General features: G+C 40.7%; 1 pseudogene; it reads left to right on the forward strand.

The window, feature by feature from the left end:
* The first annotated feature begins 2,060 nt into the window (after nucleotides 1-2,060).
* LOC120575077 overlaps nucleotides 2,061-17,877 on the forward strand; it is a 30,910-nt pseudogene continuing 15,093 nt past the window's right edge.

The raw sequence follows: 17,877 nt of genomic DNA on the forward strand, positions 1-17,877 counted from the left end.
TGGATTTCTCCAAATAGCATGACAAACTTTACCTGTGGAGTAGAAACTTCACGACTGAGGCATCAGTGGGAAGCCCAACCTGTGCTTTTAACGCACGCCAGCGTGTGAAATATTCTCCCAAAAGCTTCAATGCTTCAATTAATGGCTGAAACCGTAGCTCAAGCTCACCACACATATACACCTGAAAGCTAGGGACATGCACGTACGACGGCCTTACGTAAACATATCACCAGAATGATTGACAACTAGGAGGACCAATAGTCTTGAAGATCCACCCGGAAAAAGAAAATCCTCCACTATACCTTTAACATTAAAATGTGGATTTTTATTGATAGATATTATTTAAGTAATTTGCATCCAAAATAGGTCTGGTCCACCCAAACAGTGGACCAAAATCTCAACCCGCGGCAACACTTCAAAAGTAGCACAATTCCGCAGGAGGACCAACATCAAAGTCAAAGTATCTTTATTAGTCTCCCCATGGAGAAATTCGTTTTGGACAGTGAGAGAAATAAGTGCAAAGGTTACAACAGAGGCACACAACAAGCACAGGGTTAAAACAGTTAGAAGACAAATGTACATTGAACATCTAGGCTACTCAAAGACCTGTGCAAATAGCAAATTACCATTTTCTATAGGCTACTTGTGCAAAAAAAGCCATCCTTCCTACATTCTACCGTTCTACCATACCATACCATTCTGTGCATCCATGCATTCAGTCCTAAAAATAAAACATTAATTTATCCATTCATAAATATCCTTACAATCCATTGTAAATATACATTCATTCCTTCATTCATATCCATACATACATACATACATACTGTACATTCAGTCACAGATATACAGTACAGGCCAAAAGTTTGGACACACCTTCTCATTCAATGTGTTTCTTTATTTTCATGACTATTTACATTGTAGATTCTCACTGAAGGCATCAAAACTATGAATGAACACATATGGAATTATTTACTTAACAAAAAAGTGTGAAATAACTGAAATTATATTTTAGATTATTCAAAGTAGCCACCCTTTGCTTTTTTTGATAACTCTGCAAACCCTTGGTGTTCTCTCAATGAGCTTCATGAGGTAGTCACCTGAAATGGTTTTACCTTCACAGGTGTGCCTTGTCAGGGTTAATTAGTGGAAGTTTTTCCCTTATTAATAAAAAAAGCAAAGGGTGGCTACTTAGAAGAATCTAAAATATAAGACATGTTTTCAGTTATTTCACACTTTTTTGTTAAGTACATAATTCCATATGTGTTCATTCATAGTTTTGATGCCTTCAGTGAGAATCTACAATGTAAATAGTCATGAAAATAAAGAAACACATTGAATGAGAAGGTGTGTCCAAACTTTTGGCCTGTACTGTACATTAATAAATTCATGGTCATACGTTCATCACTGCTCATTAATGAGCTTAACTGAGAGAGGAACAAATGAGTGCTTATACCTGTTATATTTGCACAGAGGAACCCTGTACCTCTTTCCTGAGTTCAATAGCTCTGAAAACAACACGTGAGAGTTATCCGATAGAATGATCTTAGCCTTCCTGATTGTTGCCTGATCAAAAAGCTCCTGCGGGGTGAGGGGTGCAGGTGTTCCCATAATTTTGCCTGCCATCTTGACCAGATTGAAAATCTGAGTTTTGGTTTTGACTGTCAAATTTCCAAACCAGCTGGTAATACCATACCGAAGAGTTGACTCTATTGTTGCTCTATAGAAGATTAAGATATTAACATACCCCCAATATGATCATAATCGGTGTAAGCCTCATAAAGGCGTTATTCATGTCAATGTAAACTCATTGTTTTCCTTTAAACCACAAGGTTTTTGGGGAAAAGAGCTCTCTTCCTTTCTCTTTTACTTTTTTTGTTACTGATTTGGTTTAATTTCAGAAACACCCTCAGCCCAAAAAACCTATACCCCGTTTTCCTTGAAGTCACATGGTTTCTGGTAAATCATGAGTTAGAGTGGTCCTACTTTCAGTTTGGACATTTGCCTTTGGGAGGGGTTTGTGAGGGGCAGACCGAGAATATAAACAAGTCTCTGATCTCTCTCTCTCTGTATATGTAACGTGTGGGGTCAGGAAGGCTTTCTGACTAGGCAGCCACATCTACACAGACCAGGCAGAGCTAATGAGACATAATAAAAGGTGAGTTTAAACAATTATTGATTTTGTGTGTAGACTTAAATCTGAGCATGTACAGTTTTTATAACAGGCATCAACCTTTTCAAGCAACTTCAGTTGGATCAGGAGAGACTTAACATAAAACAGTTTAAAAAGGAATTAAATGAATTAGTTTGATATTGCACAACAGGAAAGGTGAAACAATATGAGAGGAGTCTTTGTGATTAGATCCCATTGTTACATCATTGATTTAAGGGGATATCCTGAGTTGTACATTAATATCTCAAGATGGAGTCTGGACAATGGTGGTGTTAATGAAGCGGTTAAGAGCACCTCATGGGTTCTGGTTGTGATGAATACTAGAGGTGGACGGGGGATGAGAAAGACAGTTTGACAGCAACAAGATGATTGGCTCACAGAAGTTGTGGCAAAATATGATTGGTTTAAGTGAAAGAGTGAACGGCCTCAGTCAACCGATTGAATTGGAAAAGGAAGAGAGAGAGAGAGAGAGAGAGAGAGAAAGAATGTAAATATAGAGAAGAAGCATGATAACCATTGCCGTGCTGCCTGGGAGGAGACGTTGGGGGCAAAAAACACCAAAGACCAGCATGAAGATAGCACCGCACGTTTGCCAGAATTGCAGGACAATTTTTTTTTAAATTTGGTCAGATTTTTTTTTTTTGAGGCTACAAATAAATTGTCTTTACAGTCGGACAGCGCATAGGACGGTTTTTTATTGCTTGCACTCTCTCTATGGTTATTATAATAATAATAATAATAATAATAATAATAATAATAATAAATAAATAAATAAATATGCCTGACGGCAACGGCCGGCCTGGTCCCGTGATGGGCTGACTGACCCAATCAGAAGTTACTCAAATTGGGACGTTCAGTCAAAATCAAGCACGTCACCTTCAAACGGGATCTCGGTTTGCAGGGTTCAGCTGTACCTGTTAGTTTTTGGTTTCCATGGAAAGTTTTCCTGACGTTTAGGGAATGTTAGTTTTTAGTTATATCAAACGTTCTCCCTACCATTGAAACCTTTAGAGAACGTACGTTCCCCTAACGTTAGAGACAACATACATATAGGCACATTAACACAATTTATTGTATAAATGTAGAGTGCAAACTAATAGTGCAAATGTAGTGTGCAAGTTGCATATTGGAATGATAAAGTATGTAATGTGTAGGTGAATGGCCAAAGTGGGGATGACCCCACTTATCAGCAGTTCAGGAGAGTGATGGCAGAGGGAAAGAAGCTGTTCTTGTGTCTGGTTGTTTTTGTGTGCAGGGATCTGTAGCATCTGCCAGAGGGGAGGATGGCAGAAGTGTAGAATATAGCTCTTGTGTTAGGCCATGCTTCCACAGTTGCCGTAGGAAGTACATCCTTTGCTGAGCCTTTTTAAGGATGTTGGACTCCTACTTCAGGTCCTGGGAAATGATGGAGCCCAGAAACTTGAATGAGTCCCCCTTTGACACTAGGCTGTTGGATATTGTGAGGGGCAGGGGCGTAGGAATGAGTTTAACATTGGGGGGGAGACATATTGGAAAACTGACAAATGGTTTGATCAAAAATATGTCAATATTAACTGCACTGCAAAACATTCACCAACATACTCTATTCTACTAAAAAGATACATTTGTAAAGATAAAGGAAAACACATATTGAATGGCAGTAATGAACTGATAAATATCAAATCAATTCTTCTAGAATTTAAACATCAGGCATGAAAATGGGTCAAGGGTGAAAAAGGTGAGAAGGATATTACCCCTCTAGGGGGGTCCGGGGGCATGCTCCCCTGGAAGAAAATTTTAAATATTCCATATTTTAAAGCATCAATCTGATGCATTTTTTGCCAACCAACAGTATAATATTTCAATATGCACTCATTAAAGTTAATTTGACTGGCAAAACAGTTAAAGTCCTTCTGACATTACACAATAATAAAAGTCATAATTTTTAAAAACTAAAAGGTTTTGGATCAATTTTACTTCTTCCAACCATATGTTAAATAAAGAGCCAATGTGGATTTACATATTGCAATAATATCATAATCCTACAATGAATCATTGTGAAAACTAAACTTTACTACCTTGGCCAGGTCATCATCAAAAAAGCGAATTAGTACATTCATGATTTTGTCCATGTTGATATTAGCTGCTTTATTTACATTTATTAAAAACGTTGCATGTTTATCTTTTCATATAGCTAGACTTCTAAACTCTGAGACATAAATACCTGCCATGCTTATTCCAAACAGACCGCTTTGTCAAGGCAGTTTGGGCTTCAGATAGCTTTTACACAGTGGTCACCTTAATGACAAATCATGTTCCGCTATGAACGTGCACACACATATTGTTTGTATCACGGCTGGTCAGTGAAGGCGCAGTCGCAACAGTAGCGGTCGTTTATGAAGGTAAATATGGTGCAAAACGTGAGAGCTTGTAGAATACAATGTGAGAACTTGCAGAACAAAAAATCTGAACTTTTATGTTAAAATTTGCACTTGTAAAATTAAAATGTGCACTTGTAAAACTAAAATTTGCACTTGTAAAAAATATTCACACACATGTGATCTGAATTTGAAGTCACAAAAAGAAAAAAAACACGAGAGTTTGTAAAAAAAATCTGAACTTGTAAATTGAAATTTGCACTTGTAGAAAATATTCACACACCTGTATTCTGAATGTGAAGTCGCAGAAAAAATATTCACAAATGTGTAGATTGATATTTGCATGAACACAATGACAGCTGCAAACGTGTAATGCAACATTTACTCGTGTACTTTTTTTTTTACTAAAGTTCATTTTCCATCACAACCACAACTCAGTGATTACAACCTCTCAAATCTGTCACTGCAACTTCACATATGTTGCTCTCTCGCATCACAAAGTGGCAAATCTGCGCCTCGACTTTTGCAACACTTGTTGCGATACATTTGGTGCAAAACTAATTTGTACCTGTGGACTGTGGCTGTGGAGCTCTGAGCCAACAGGACGGGGAAAGCAGGGTTTCTATCACCAGATGAGGGACAACTCTGTCCGGCTTATTTATGTAGCATGGAAGCCTGGTGGAATAGCAAGCTAGCGTTAGCTAACTAACCAACCAGCCTGCTTCTAAATAAATACCTTTTAATTATCTTAACACTTTTTAACAGTCAAACTGAAACACTAGCGGTGAGCTCCAGGTCCTGCAGCCGCAGACGGACCGTCACCAGTGGGGAATGGCCAGCTTATGAGCACCACTGTAGTAAGTAAGCTAGATTACACCAATGGCCATATATAATGATAATAATGTAATTTCAAACACAAATGCAGTCTCCTTTCATGCATACGTTTTCAAATTGTGAAGCTGTTGAGGGCACGTTTGATGAAGACAGCTTGGATGTCGTTCTTCTGGAGCTTCTGGTACAGAATGTCGACGTGGGGCATTATTTTGTGAAAAAGCCAGATGCCTCTCTCACGGTGGGCTGTCAAATGAACCCAATGAACCCGTCCTGATGGCATCAAAACATTCTATGAGGTTGTCTCGATTCTCGTAGACAGTGTTTAGAACTCTGCTGTTGAAGTTCCACCGTGTGGATGAAGCTCTGGGCAGTCTTCGTGCAACAGTCTGGTAAAGAATGCTGGTGCGTTTGGGTGACCGGGAAAAAAAAGTTGCAATCCCGCTCAGATCGGAAAAGAAAATGTTCACTTTTTTGATGCGCGAAGTAGCATGCTTCATGATCAATTTCAGCTGATGCGCATAGCAATGCACGTAATGGGCATTATTGAAATGCTCACGCACCTTTTGCTGCACACCAGCCTTCTCTCCCCTCATCACACTGGCTCCATCGTAATCTTGCGCAATGAGTTTGACTTTCTCGTCGTCGGCAAAAAGACAGTTCAGTCTCTCCAAAAGCACACTGGCAATTAGGGCTGCAGCTATCGATTATTTTAGTAATCGAATATTCTACCGATTATTCCATCGATTAATCGAGTAATCGGATAAGAAACACTTAGTAAGAAATACTTAGTAAGCAGCAATAGTAAATATTTATTATTGCCGTTTACTAAAAAAAGGAAACCTGTAGCTTGTGTATATATACAAAAGACAGGTTTCCTTTTTTAGAAAAAGCACAAAAAAAATGATTGCCAAATTCCAAGACCCTTAAAAAAACAAAAACATTACAATAGTACATTTTTGGTGGCCCAAATGTTAATATTTTTCACCCCATTCCCCTTCTTGCCTCTTGCTCTTTGCACTGGATATGCAAAAGAGCTGTTCACTGACCAGAGGATTTACAGCAGGGCTACTCAACTACACTGTTCTGGGGGACACATTTTCAGAAGCCTAATACACGGTGAGGAGCGTAGATATATCTCTACGGTGAGGAGAAAGAATAAAGAATGCATGATAACGTCATTCACGTGCATATTAAGTAGCCATGCTGGGGGGAGGAGCCGGTTTGTCTCTGGCAGCGGCTAAATTTCCAAACATTTAGAAGCAAACTAATAAACAGTTAGACTACAAACCGACAGCTTTCATTTTAGCTTGTTGGTAAAACATGGCTGTTAGCAAAGTAGCATGCTGTAGGCTAGTTGTGTAAACAGAACGGTGGACGAGAGCAGCAGACGTTAGCTACCTTGTGTCGGGTTGGCTCCGTGGAACGGATGAGTACACTGGAGGTTTGTTACAGAGGTGATGTAGCAGCGTGTTTGCAGCTTAAAATGATCCCAAACTTTCTGTGATTTTCTCTCGCCTGTCTCTCCTCTTAGACCCTCGCTATTTTCGTCTTCTTTCATTTGTAATCGGGGCCGTCTTGTGTTTATATACTGTCCGTGCTTGTGTTGTGTCCGCAGAAGCGCACACACCTCTTGTGCGCTAGTAATAATCCTCCGTGCGGAAACACAGTGAGCCGTACAACCTTAATTACATTGATTTTACGAAGCTTCGAGGCAAAGAATTTGCTTCGAGCATTTATTGTAATCGAATTATTCGAGTTATTCGAGAAATCGTTGCAGCCCTACTGGCAATTGAGACTGAGGTTGATTCCGAGATGGGAAGGAACTCAAAAAAGCGCTCCTACACTTTGTGGTTGCTATCTATGTACCTCAGCACAAGCACCTGCTGTGTCTGTGTAGAAACGTCCGTGGTCTCCTCAGCTTGGATAGCTACAAAGTTTGCCAACTTCACCTCCTCCACAATAGCCCAATCCCAATGTCCGGACTCACAGACTCACGGACTTTGGTGCGCGTTCTCGCAAAATTCGTCAGAGCTTAGGGTTGTCCCAATGTGGAATTTCAAAGGGCGTGAGGGTTTGAGTACACACTTACCGAGCCCTTTCCGTAAGTCTGCATCGATGCAGACTTCACCAAAGGGAATTACCCACAGTTCAAAGCGTTGTGACGTTTACCGCGGAGACGATAGGAAATAGGAATTACGAAGGTAAACAACAGCACGACACGCGACCACGGAACGGACCAACCTGTTGTCCTGCTCGTAAACCAAGAGTTTGGATTCAGGCAGCCGTCTCCTGGGCCTCGGCCGTGTGAAAAGCAACAAACTTAAAAGGACAATTCCCAAACCGGCAAGTGTTAGCAACATCTTTGTTATTAAACGTCGCCAAGGTAACATGTGATCTCGTGAAGCGCCGTCCCAATCCCATTTATACCTATCTGAGCCCATGTGGCCTCACACACTCACTCACTTAGTACCTGAGATCACTTAAGTCTGTGAGTCCTTAGTCCTTAGTCCTCAGGGCTCACTTTGGGATTGGGCCAATATGTTCCCTCATGACCGCTAGCATACACTCCAGTAGCTCGTTTTGAATGGTCTTTGATGTGCCCTTGAAAACTTTAGCATTTCATCAAACACCTCATCTAACTGTGCCACAAAGTTGACAAGTCCAAGAAAAATACCACGGTTGGTGGAGCCCTCAGTTTCATCTTTGCCTCGCAAAGCTAACTCAAACACTCGGCAAAACTTCATACACTGGATTAGCCGGCTGAGGATGTGGCGGTTCTTGCTAACCTCATCGTTGTGGCGGCGGACAGCTAGCCTGTATCCCTCATCCAGTTGAGTGGCAATGTTCACTCTCCCCAAAGCAGACAACCTCAAACAGCTATCCATATGGGTCTTTGACAACTCATGTTTCTTAATCTTTTCTGAAAGATGGTGCATGTCCGTTACACCAGTCGCAGTCCAAGCGGTGCTGTCTGCCGTGCAGCCTTCAGGGTGAAAGAGTAAGCAGGGGTAGCAGAAGACTGCATTAGCTACATCGCAGCCTGCTAGCCAGTTTTTTCGTTCGTACCAATTTTTGGAAAATCCTCAAGTGTAGGACTTTCCCCCTTTAGTAGAAACCTGTTGAATTATTAAATTTGGTTTTGGAGGTCCTAATTGTTTTGTTGCCAATTTATCTTGATTTGTTCGCCGAGAAAAAGGAACTTCTTTCAAAGAGACAATCGAGTTGCACTGAACGCTAGCCATCTTGACAATAGTACGTGAATTGATTGACGCTGCCACCAGCTCTTTTCTTAGTTACGTTCATGGTTATGTTATGTATGACAAAAGCGCGTAAGTGCAAGCCCTCCCGGAATCCATAGACATTTTGTCCATTCATTGTATTGAAAGCTCTGATATTTGAAAAAAAAAGATTTTACATTAGAGTCTATGAGAGACTTCTGGGGCGATTTTTCAACCTGACTGAAATCGCCCCAAAAGGGGCGGGGCCATTTGAAGCACGACTTTAGCCTGATTGGACATTTAGTGGCAGATCAGACGTCTAGATTAGAACACTGATAACGACTGTTGCCGTGATATAATTGATTAGAAAAAAAATCCCTTCCTTTTCCCGTTTGGCAGTGCGTCGCCCATATCGCCCTAATGAACACCGCCCCTGCTGTTGTCATCACATAGGTGAGCTGCGTCTCCTGACAGTTGTAACTGATTGGTTTGTAGACGGGCTTCCCCATCTTCTTGTGGCCTCTCTCTGTGTCAGTTTTTCCAGCTGACCACTGCTCACTCTCTGCTGCCACGTCACTTTTTTGTTTTGTTGCGTTGTTGAGAAGCGAGACACAGGAACTTTAAACGTTCAGTACACTGGCCGTTCCCAACCTGGCGTGCGCAAATGTGATGTCATGGGATCGCCGTAAAGGTGTTTTTACAGTTGTCTCATCCAACGTGGCGCGCGACAATGTGACGTCAAAATTATGTAATATCCGGCCGCGCATCCGATTTATGGCGCGCGAGCCGACGTCGTGCACATCTTTTTTTTTTCAGCGGCGCGCAACAAAGCGGAAACAGGAGGTCTGAATGACTTCGCCGACAACTGGATGTCAGGACTCTCAGAGTGACTGCAAGTATCTCTGGTAAACTTACTGGGTTAAGATAAGTTCTTTTATGGTGAATGAAAGGCTTGATCCGACGAAGTACCTCACTGAATCAAATCGAAGCATTGACGGCAATAGAGAGCCGAAGTCCCGCCCTTCTACTTCCGGTCCATGGGACCTATCTTTCGAAAAAATATGAACGAGGGTCAATGGAGAGATAATAATTATTTTTTGATCCAGTTTGAATTGAGCCATGGATTACAAATATGATGTTCGTCAATTTAAAACATTATTTTTCAACCGAAGAAAGTCTCTATTTATTGTTAAACTGTTGAAGTATAAGACTGTGAAAATATGTAATTAGAAAGACTACAAACTTCATGGATGACGTCTCTCTGAAGCTACGATGTCTGTGTGTATCGTACCGCGGATGTAACGTTACTCTAATGAGCAGAGGATCTTGCTCGTTCTTTTGCTTCTCTGCTGAGAACACATGACTGGATAAAACCCAGCAGTTAAAATAACGTTACATGTGTTGTGGAACGGAGCTAAGCTAGCTAGCTAGCGAGTAAGCCAAGCATCAAGCTAGGTGACGTAGATTGTGTGAAACGGGAGATGTAGTCCACTGAGCGGTTTCAGACTAAACTAAGTGGTACTACGACAAACCTACGGCTAACTGAGACTTTCTTCGGTTGAAAAATTATCTTTTAAATTGACGAACATCATATTTGTAATCCATGGCTCAATTCAAACGGGATCAAAAAATGATTTGCCTCTCCCCGTTCACTACCGTTCATATTTTTTCTGACTTAAGGTCCCATGAGGTCCACCGGAAGGGGCGGGACTTCGGCTCTCTATGCTGCTGCCAGTTCTGCCATTATTTACCTTTTTCTTCTTCTTCTATTCTGTAGAAAGAGCAACGTCGGTAGCCTTTGCTCATTAGCGCCACCGCTGTTCAGGAGAAGACTGCAACTACGCGAGCACCACGCGAAGGTAGTCACGGCGATTTCATGACGTCACATTTGTACGCGCCAGCTCGGCTGCGTCCACTATATAATCACTGTCAGTACCCGATCCGTTCCACCGGCACGATCCGTTCTGCGCATGTGCAAGATGACACGTATGCCATGACGTAGGCGCAGATGATAATACTGCGTTCATTCCACCTCGGAATAACCTTATATACTGTCTATGGGAATAACAGGCACCACAGCTAAATTAAGACTTTACAGTAATAACAAAGAACTTAACAATAAAGACAAGTATTGAGTGATTGTATTTTAAATGAGCACAAGTAAAGTAGAACTGACCTAACTGCTGTTATATATGTTTACGTTTATTTTCAAGTTTTATTTTGAGGGTCTTTTAAAGTTTACATGCTGTCTCAGCTAGCGGTTAGCCGAATTAGCTGTTAGCTAACGTTAGCTTAACGTTAGCTTAACTGTGGAGGCTAACGGCAGACCGCTACAATCAGCTAGCGGTTAGCCAAATTAACCGTTAGCTAAACTAACATCTTGAGCATGCGCAGAACGGCTTGTGCAGATGGAAGCGGTGCCGTTATTCCGAAGTGGTGGTGGCATGAACGCAGCATTGTCATCTGTGCCTACGTCATGGCATACGTGTCATCTTGCACATGCGCAGAACAGATCGTGCCGGTGGAACGGATCGGGTACTGACAATCACCTTAAGCTACTCGCACGTGGTGGTCGCAACACTAGTTGCAATCTTCTCCTGAACAGCGGTGGCGCTAATGAGGAAAGGTTACCGACTTTGCTATTTCTGCGGACTAGAAGAAGAAGTAAAAGGTAAACGGCCAAACTGGCAGCAGCATTGCCGTCAATGCTTTGATTTGATTCGATGACCTACTTTGTCGGATCAAGCCTTTCATTCACCATAAAAGAACTCATCTTAACCCAGTAAGTTTACAAGAGAGACTTGCAGTCACTCTGAGAGTCCTAGCATCCAGTTGTCGGCGAACACGTTCAGGCCTCCTGTTTCTGCTTTGTTGCGTGCCGCTGAAATAAATAGAGTGGTGCACGCCCTCTGCTCGCGGAGTCAAAATCCTGGCGCGCCAGCCAGATCTGTCATTTTGACGTCACATTGGCGCGCGCAAGCCTGTCTGCGGTTACTATGGGTTACTGTAACACAACAATTTTCTTTTGCAGGTGTTAGGGGTTGCTTGACATTACAGTGAGGGTGCTCTGAAATTGAAAGTTTCCCTTTACACACATCCTACACACACGTGCAAATACACACCCACGTCTGCAGCGGTTTACTAAGCAAGCGAACAAAAGGGAGAGAGATTGGTGTTTTTATGCACTAAAGTTGTCGATACACAACAGCACCATAAAACTCTGATTAGCCTACCGATCACATTTCAAATATCAACCAACAAGCCGGGGTTTACAAAATCATTACTGCAGCTTTTAAAATTCCACTGCAGCTTTCCAAATACACCACACACAGCAAACTACACACATAAACACACACGCACGCATCCTCATCCCCCACAGTATTTATATTTGCACACATGGTAAAAAATAATGTAGTCATATCTGTAGTGACTTAATATATCTAAATAAGCCACGGAGGGCGAATGGCTGAACCTGTTTCAAACACATTTTTGGCTAAAAATAAATATAATAAATCTGTCCAGTGTGCTGGATAACTTTGGATTCATTCACAGTTCTGTAAAACACATGTTCACTCACTGTAATGTTCTACTACGAGACAGAGATAAGAGTAAACAGGGCCGGTTCTAGCCTGCTATATTAGGGTGGGCTGGTAGAAAAACTAGGTGGGCAACTTGGGCGGTTGGTATAGAACAGAGGGTAGAGAAGTGCATTAGTGGCCCACCAGGTTCCAGCCTCCAGGTCCTAGTGACATGGCACTAACAATAACCTAATCCCAGCTGGCCTGCAACCCAAAGGCATAGGATTTAGTTCAAGATATATATACATACACTCACACACACAGAAACACACACCTACACAAACGGTTGTCTTTGTATAATTGTGAGGACCCTCAGTGAAAATATGATTCTGTAGCTTCTCTTCCTAAGCTAAAGCTACAATGTGTAAGAATTTCTCTGGCATTTGTCACGGTGCCAGTAGATCTAAGAGGGCAAAATGTGGAGGTATGTCCCTCTTTGGCTAATGTATTTTAAAGATGGAGGTATGTCCCTCTTTGGCTAATGTATTTTAAAGATGGAGGCATGTCCCTCTTTGGCTAATGTATTTTAAAGATGGAGGTATGTCCCTCTTTGGCTAATGTATTTTAAAGATGGAGGTATGTCCCTCTTTGGTTAATGTATTTTAAAGATGGAGGTATGTCCCTCTTTGGTTAATGTATTTTAAAGATTGAGGTATGTCCCTCTTTGGTTAATGTATTTTAAAGATTGAGGTATGTCCCTCTTTGGTTAATGTATTTTAAAGATTGAGGTATGTCCCTCTTTGGTTAATGTATTTTAAAGATGGAGGTATGTCCCTCTTTGGTTAATGTATTTTAAAGATTGAGGTATGTCCCTCTTTGGTTAATGTATTTTAAAGTTGGAGGCACAACATGGCTGCTGTCATTCGAGTGAGTGGCTCCTATGTATTCTGAATGATTCTGAATGGCAGATTCTACGAGAATACTTTGATTAGTTGGTGGAAGTAATTACACATGAATGAGCACATACATTATTTGTTAAAGAACAAAGTGTTTTTTTCTAAGAAACAACTCAATGTAGGTTTAACCATCCCAGCTAAATGTCTAACCCCAACCTTTAACATAACCATATCCTAAACCTAATTCTAACAGTAACTTTAAGGCAAGTCATAACCTTATAAGTATTTCTTTGAAGTAGTGAGGACCGGCCAAAATGTCCTCACAATATGTTTAATGGTTATTATTGTCACGCCTGCCCTGCTCTTATGTAGTTTTTTGTGTGTTCCTGTTTCATTTCGGGGTTTTCTGTTCTCCTTGGTGTTTCTTGTTTGGTTACATCCTGTCTTTTGGTTTTCCCGCCTTTGTTATGGTCTGATGTCTTTTGCCTGTTCGCCTGTCCTTGTGTCACGTTTCTTTGTTGTTGGTTTTATGTTTCTGTTGGTTATCCCATTTCCTGTTTTATTTTGAAGTCTGTCTTGTCTCCCTTGTCTAGTTTACATCCTGTTTTCAGTTTTCCCACCCTTGTGATTGCCCAATGTGTTTCACCGGTTTCCCTCTCCTTGTGTCAGCTGTCTCTCGTTTAATCATTACCCTGTGTATTTAGTCCCTGTGTTTTCTGTGTCTGTTGCTGGTGTATTGTTGTCATTTGTCCTTGTAGTTCTATTCCTGTGATTTAGCTGTTTCTCCGTGTTCCTGGATTTCTCGTTTATGGTTTTGCTCACCTGCTCTGCTTTCCTTTGTAAGTCTCTTTGAGTTTACATTAAAATACTATTATTTCTTACTGCTGCACTCTCCTCGTCTTCCTGCATTTGGGTCCAAGCCTGCATCCCTGACAATTATTTAGGACAAAATACAAAGAAAATCATGCACGCATTTGTAATGCCACCTTAGGCCTTGCTGATCAAGAATGTGCATTTGCTGTGATATTTTATTGTTGTATTGTATCAATGGCTTTATCATACAGTATGACTTTGTAAAGATGAAGAGATAAGATGGAGGAAGACAACGATGACAACACAGCAGCTGGAGGAGGAGGAGAGTCTGAAACCAAATCTGTACCATCTGCAGCCAATGAGAAAGGTATATTTAAAACAACTGATTGTACAGTTGATTAATAATCACATTGATTGTATAAGTTATATTCCAGTTGAGTTTTAAATACTGTGAGGAATTGAATCATTTTAATAATCATTTAACTAATCATGTGAATGTGAGAATAAGTTTAACCTTTTACTTCGTCATTCCATTTCTGCAAACTATAACTTTTGCAATGCTGTTTCAGTGATTACTGCAGTGTAACATAGTGATCTTATTCGGTTTGTTTTGTTTTAGTGATACCTAAACTCACACTTTTGTTAATTGGTGATACAAATTCCATTGAGATAGGATCAAATAACTTCTTACTTCACCATAACGGACAATCTAATGTGGAACAGTTTTCAACCAAACTGTATATGTGTGGTCAACCTGATCTCACAGAATTCCGTAAAATGGGCACGGACCCTTAACTCAAAATCCGTGGCAGTTTCACGGAATTCAGTGAGACCAGGCTGGTGTGGTCTGCACATCTCTTTCATTAACATGCTTGGTCTACAAAACAAAAAATAGACATCATGGTTTCTGAAAATGGTCACCACTGCTACAGTGGAGTGATGTGTGATTAAAAAAGAAGAGCAGAAAAAAATAAAGGGCAGCTGGACCACAAAGAAGAAACAATGGATTCCTCAGTGTTTCTGGTTTTAGTCTAGTTTAACTGTTTAGGCAACTGTTTTCTGATAACAAGTTCTAAGAGCCCCTGTACAGTACCTGCTCAGCACTAAACAGCAGACACAGTTAGAGACTAGCTGGTCAACATAGTGGAGTATTTAGCAGCTATAGAGTCAGATATTTCTCTCTGGATGTTATAGTCTCTAACAACTGCCTGGTCCATGTCCAGTGACTGTGGTACCTACATAAAGCTCAGTATCGCCCCCTGTTTGTTTGTTTATTAAGATCCCAATTAACTTCTGTCTGTCTTAAACAGAAGATATTCTTCCTGTGCTCTATTATTTCATAAGAACATTACATAACCTGGAATACGTGCATCCATAATCATAATGCATCAAAAGAACAAAAACATACATCAAAGGTACAGCAAAACATAAACTTGAACCCTGTGGAGGAAATGTGTTTTAACGGCTGAGAAGTTGCACCCCCAAACTACATTTGAGAATCAAGATTTGCAAAAGCAACTGAGAAAAACTGTAAGACTTCAGTAATTTTTCTAGCCATTTCAACCCTGATAAAATCACCTGCAGACAAAAAGAAAAAAAAGAATTTAACACAGAAGTTGCAAATATAGTGATGGTTAGCAGATCCAGTGATATTTAAAAACTAATCATAATCCTGTTCTATCTGTTTCTCATGTAACTCTGCAGTAGAGAAGTTGGAGGAGAATTCAGCTGAAATCAAGGTAAAGATGAGATTGTTTCACCTTCATTAGTGATCATCATTATAGAGCAGCATCTGTTTTCTAAAACTAACTCTAGTTTCTGAGGTTAGTCAGATCAGATTTGAAGTCTTACACCTGAATAAACACTTCTTCACAGACTAATTTGACCTTGTTTTTATGTTTTGTAGTCTTTTACTGAATTGGTGCATCACTGTGTGATATTGATTTGAGTGTTGTACATTCATCTTGTTGCTGTTTTCTTGGCTCACTTACTAATGAAGACATTCTTAATCTCAGATGCTCTAACCAGGTGAACTAAAGGTTAAATGAAATGATCTGTTTTCTTAGTGTGATCCAGTGAATGAACCTGGTGAAGGTGAACACTCAGAGAAGAATGATGACAACACAGGAGGAGAGTCTGAAATCACATCTTTATCATCTGCAAACAATGAGAAAGGTAATAGTTTAATGAAAAATATCATTGTACAGTTACATTGATTTTAACAGTAACATATTTCAATTCCAAGTCAATAAAATAGAGAACTAACTAATTAAGCTAATCTGGTATTTTCTGGCTTTGACCCTTCAACAGGAGAGGATGATGAAGTGTCAGGTTCGGGGAACAGAACTCAGGCGCAGACTGGAGTAGGTGGACAAATATCTTATGTTATTGAAGCGGTTGGTGCTGGGTGGCAGAAGGGGGGCTGGATCCGAAGATGGCTGGGCTGGCTGGGCTGGCTGATGTGGTGCTTGGCTGCGTTCCTCAGTGCGGCTGCAGACTTGATGTTCCAGTGCGTGGTGTGGCTATTGGCAGCAGAGGATTCTGAAGGTGGGTTATTTCTTAGAAAAGAAATCTTCCAGTTGCATGTTCCACACACACTGTGGAACATACAGGCGGAAACAGAAACAGAGACAGACAGACTAAAAACCAATACACACAAAACACACGGCAGGCATAACAAAATGAAGAAAGACATGCATGCTAGGTAATTAGGACTACAGTTGAAAATTAGCCAACTGGCTAACACTGGCGCATTTACAGAAATGTTGATTAATGTGCATTGTCCTAATCAAATAAAAACTCAAACCAAAACACATTCACACACATACCAGACTGTCACTGTGCGGAAGTCACAGCAGGCGGGGCTGTGACATTCAATTAAATTCCATTCAATGTTATTCATAACACGAGTTACCTCGAGACACTTTACAGATAGAGTAGGTCTAGACCACACTCTATAATTTACAAAGCCCCAACAATTCTAGTAATTCCCCCAAGAGCAAGCAGTGCGAGTCTATCAGTTATGTAGCCTACATAACCTTATCCCTTGTCCTTCAGGTCCCCGTTTTGTATTGGCCTGGGGTCCGTTCCAGGAAGGAGGTTTAACAAACTCTGAGTCTAACCCTGATGTCTGAGTTGATTTACCCTGAGATGGGAAACTCTGAGTTTTCAGTTCCAGAACAGCTGATTTGAGTTGGTTCAGTCAACTCGGAGTAGGTTCACTCAAGGTTACGCGCATGCACAACCACTATAAAAAGGCAGTATGAATGGAGCCATGATTCTACGATTCACCATGGTAACAACCACAAACAAACTGGTCGGCTGAAATACTCATGCGCACAAACAGTGAGTTTGAACATGCATTTTGTTAAAAAAGCAAGACAGCGGCTGCTGCTGCAAAAGAGAGAGAATTCGTGTGGGAGAAAATTGCTGCTCGAGTCAATGCGTACGCATTAATAGTGTATTAATTTCATATTTAATCACAGTTAACTTATAATATTAGGCTACTGGTGAAAACTGGAATTGTATTACACCTATAATTTCATTTAGGTGCAATCCTGTGTGCGAAAAAGTAAACTATACTATTCCCATTCTGAGGCTGCAGCACCATGATCATTAACAGAACTATAATGTATAATCATTTATTTCTTTTTAATGGCTCTCACTGGTTGGTGTCCAGGGAACACGTTTAAAAAACGTTTCAGAGCGAGTCACACTTTTCTGACGGCTCTGCATACAGTGGCTTTACTATTAGGCTACAGTATGATCCATACACACTAATAAAGAAAACTGCCGTTTACAAAAAACGTAATGCGACACAAAGAATCTGCTGGGATGTTAAAGCCTGTCCACGATGGCTGATGTTAGTGATATGAGGACGGATAAGGTATCTACATATCTGATGGACTGTGATAAAAGAAAACTCTCAAATCGGTTTTGTGGAAATGAAAATACATCTATAGTCGGGACTCAATAACGACGTAAACTCTCTGTGAATTAATACAGCTTTTTCATCAATGGGATCGTCGACAAAAGGACATGACATCTTTGAGAAAAAAACATTTTATAGTC

The sequence above is a fragment of the Perca fluviatilis genome, chromosome 15 (assembly GCF_010015445.1).
Source record: "Perca fluviatilis chromosome 15, GENO_Pfluv_1.0, whole genome shotgun sequence".
Classification (NCBI taxonomy): domain Eukaryota; kingdom Metazoa; phylum Chordata; class Actinopteri; order Perciformes; family Percidae; genus Perca; species Perca fluviatilis.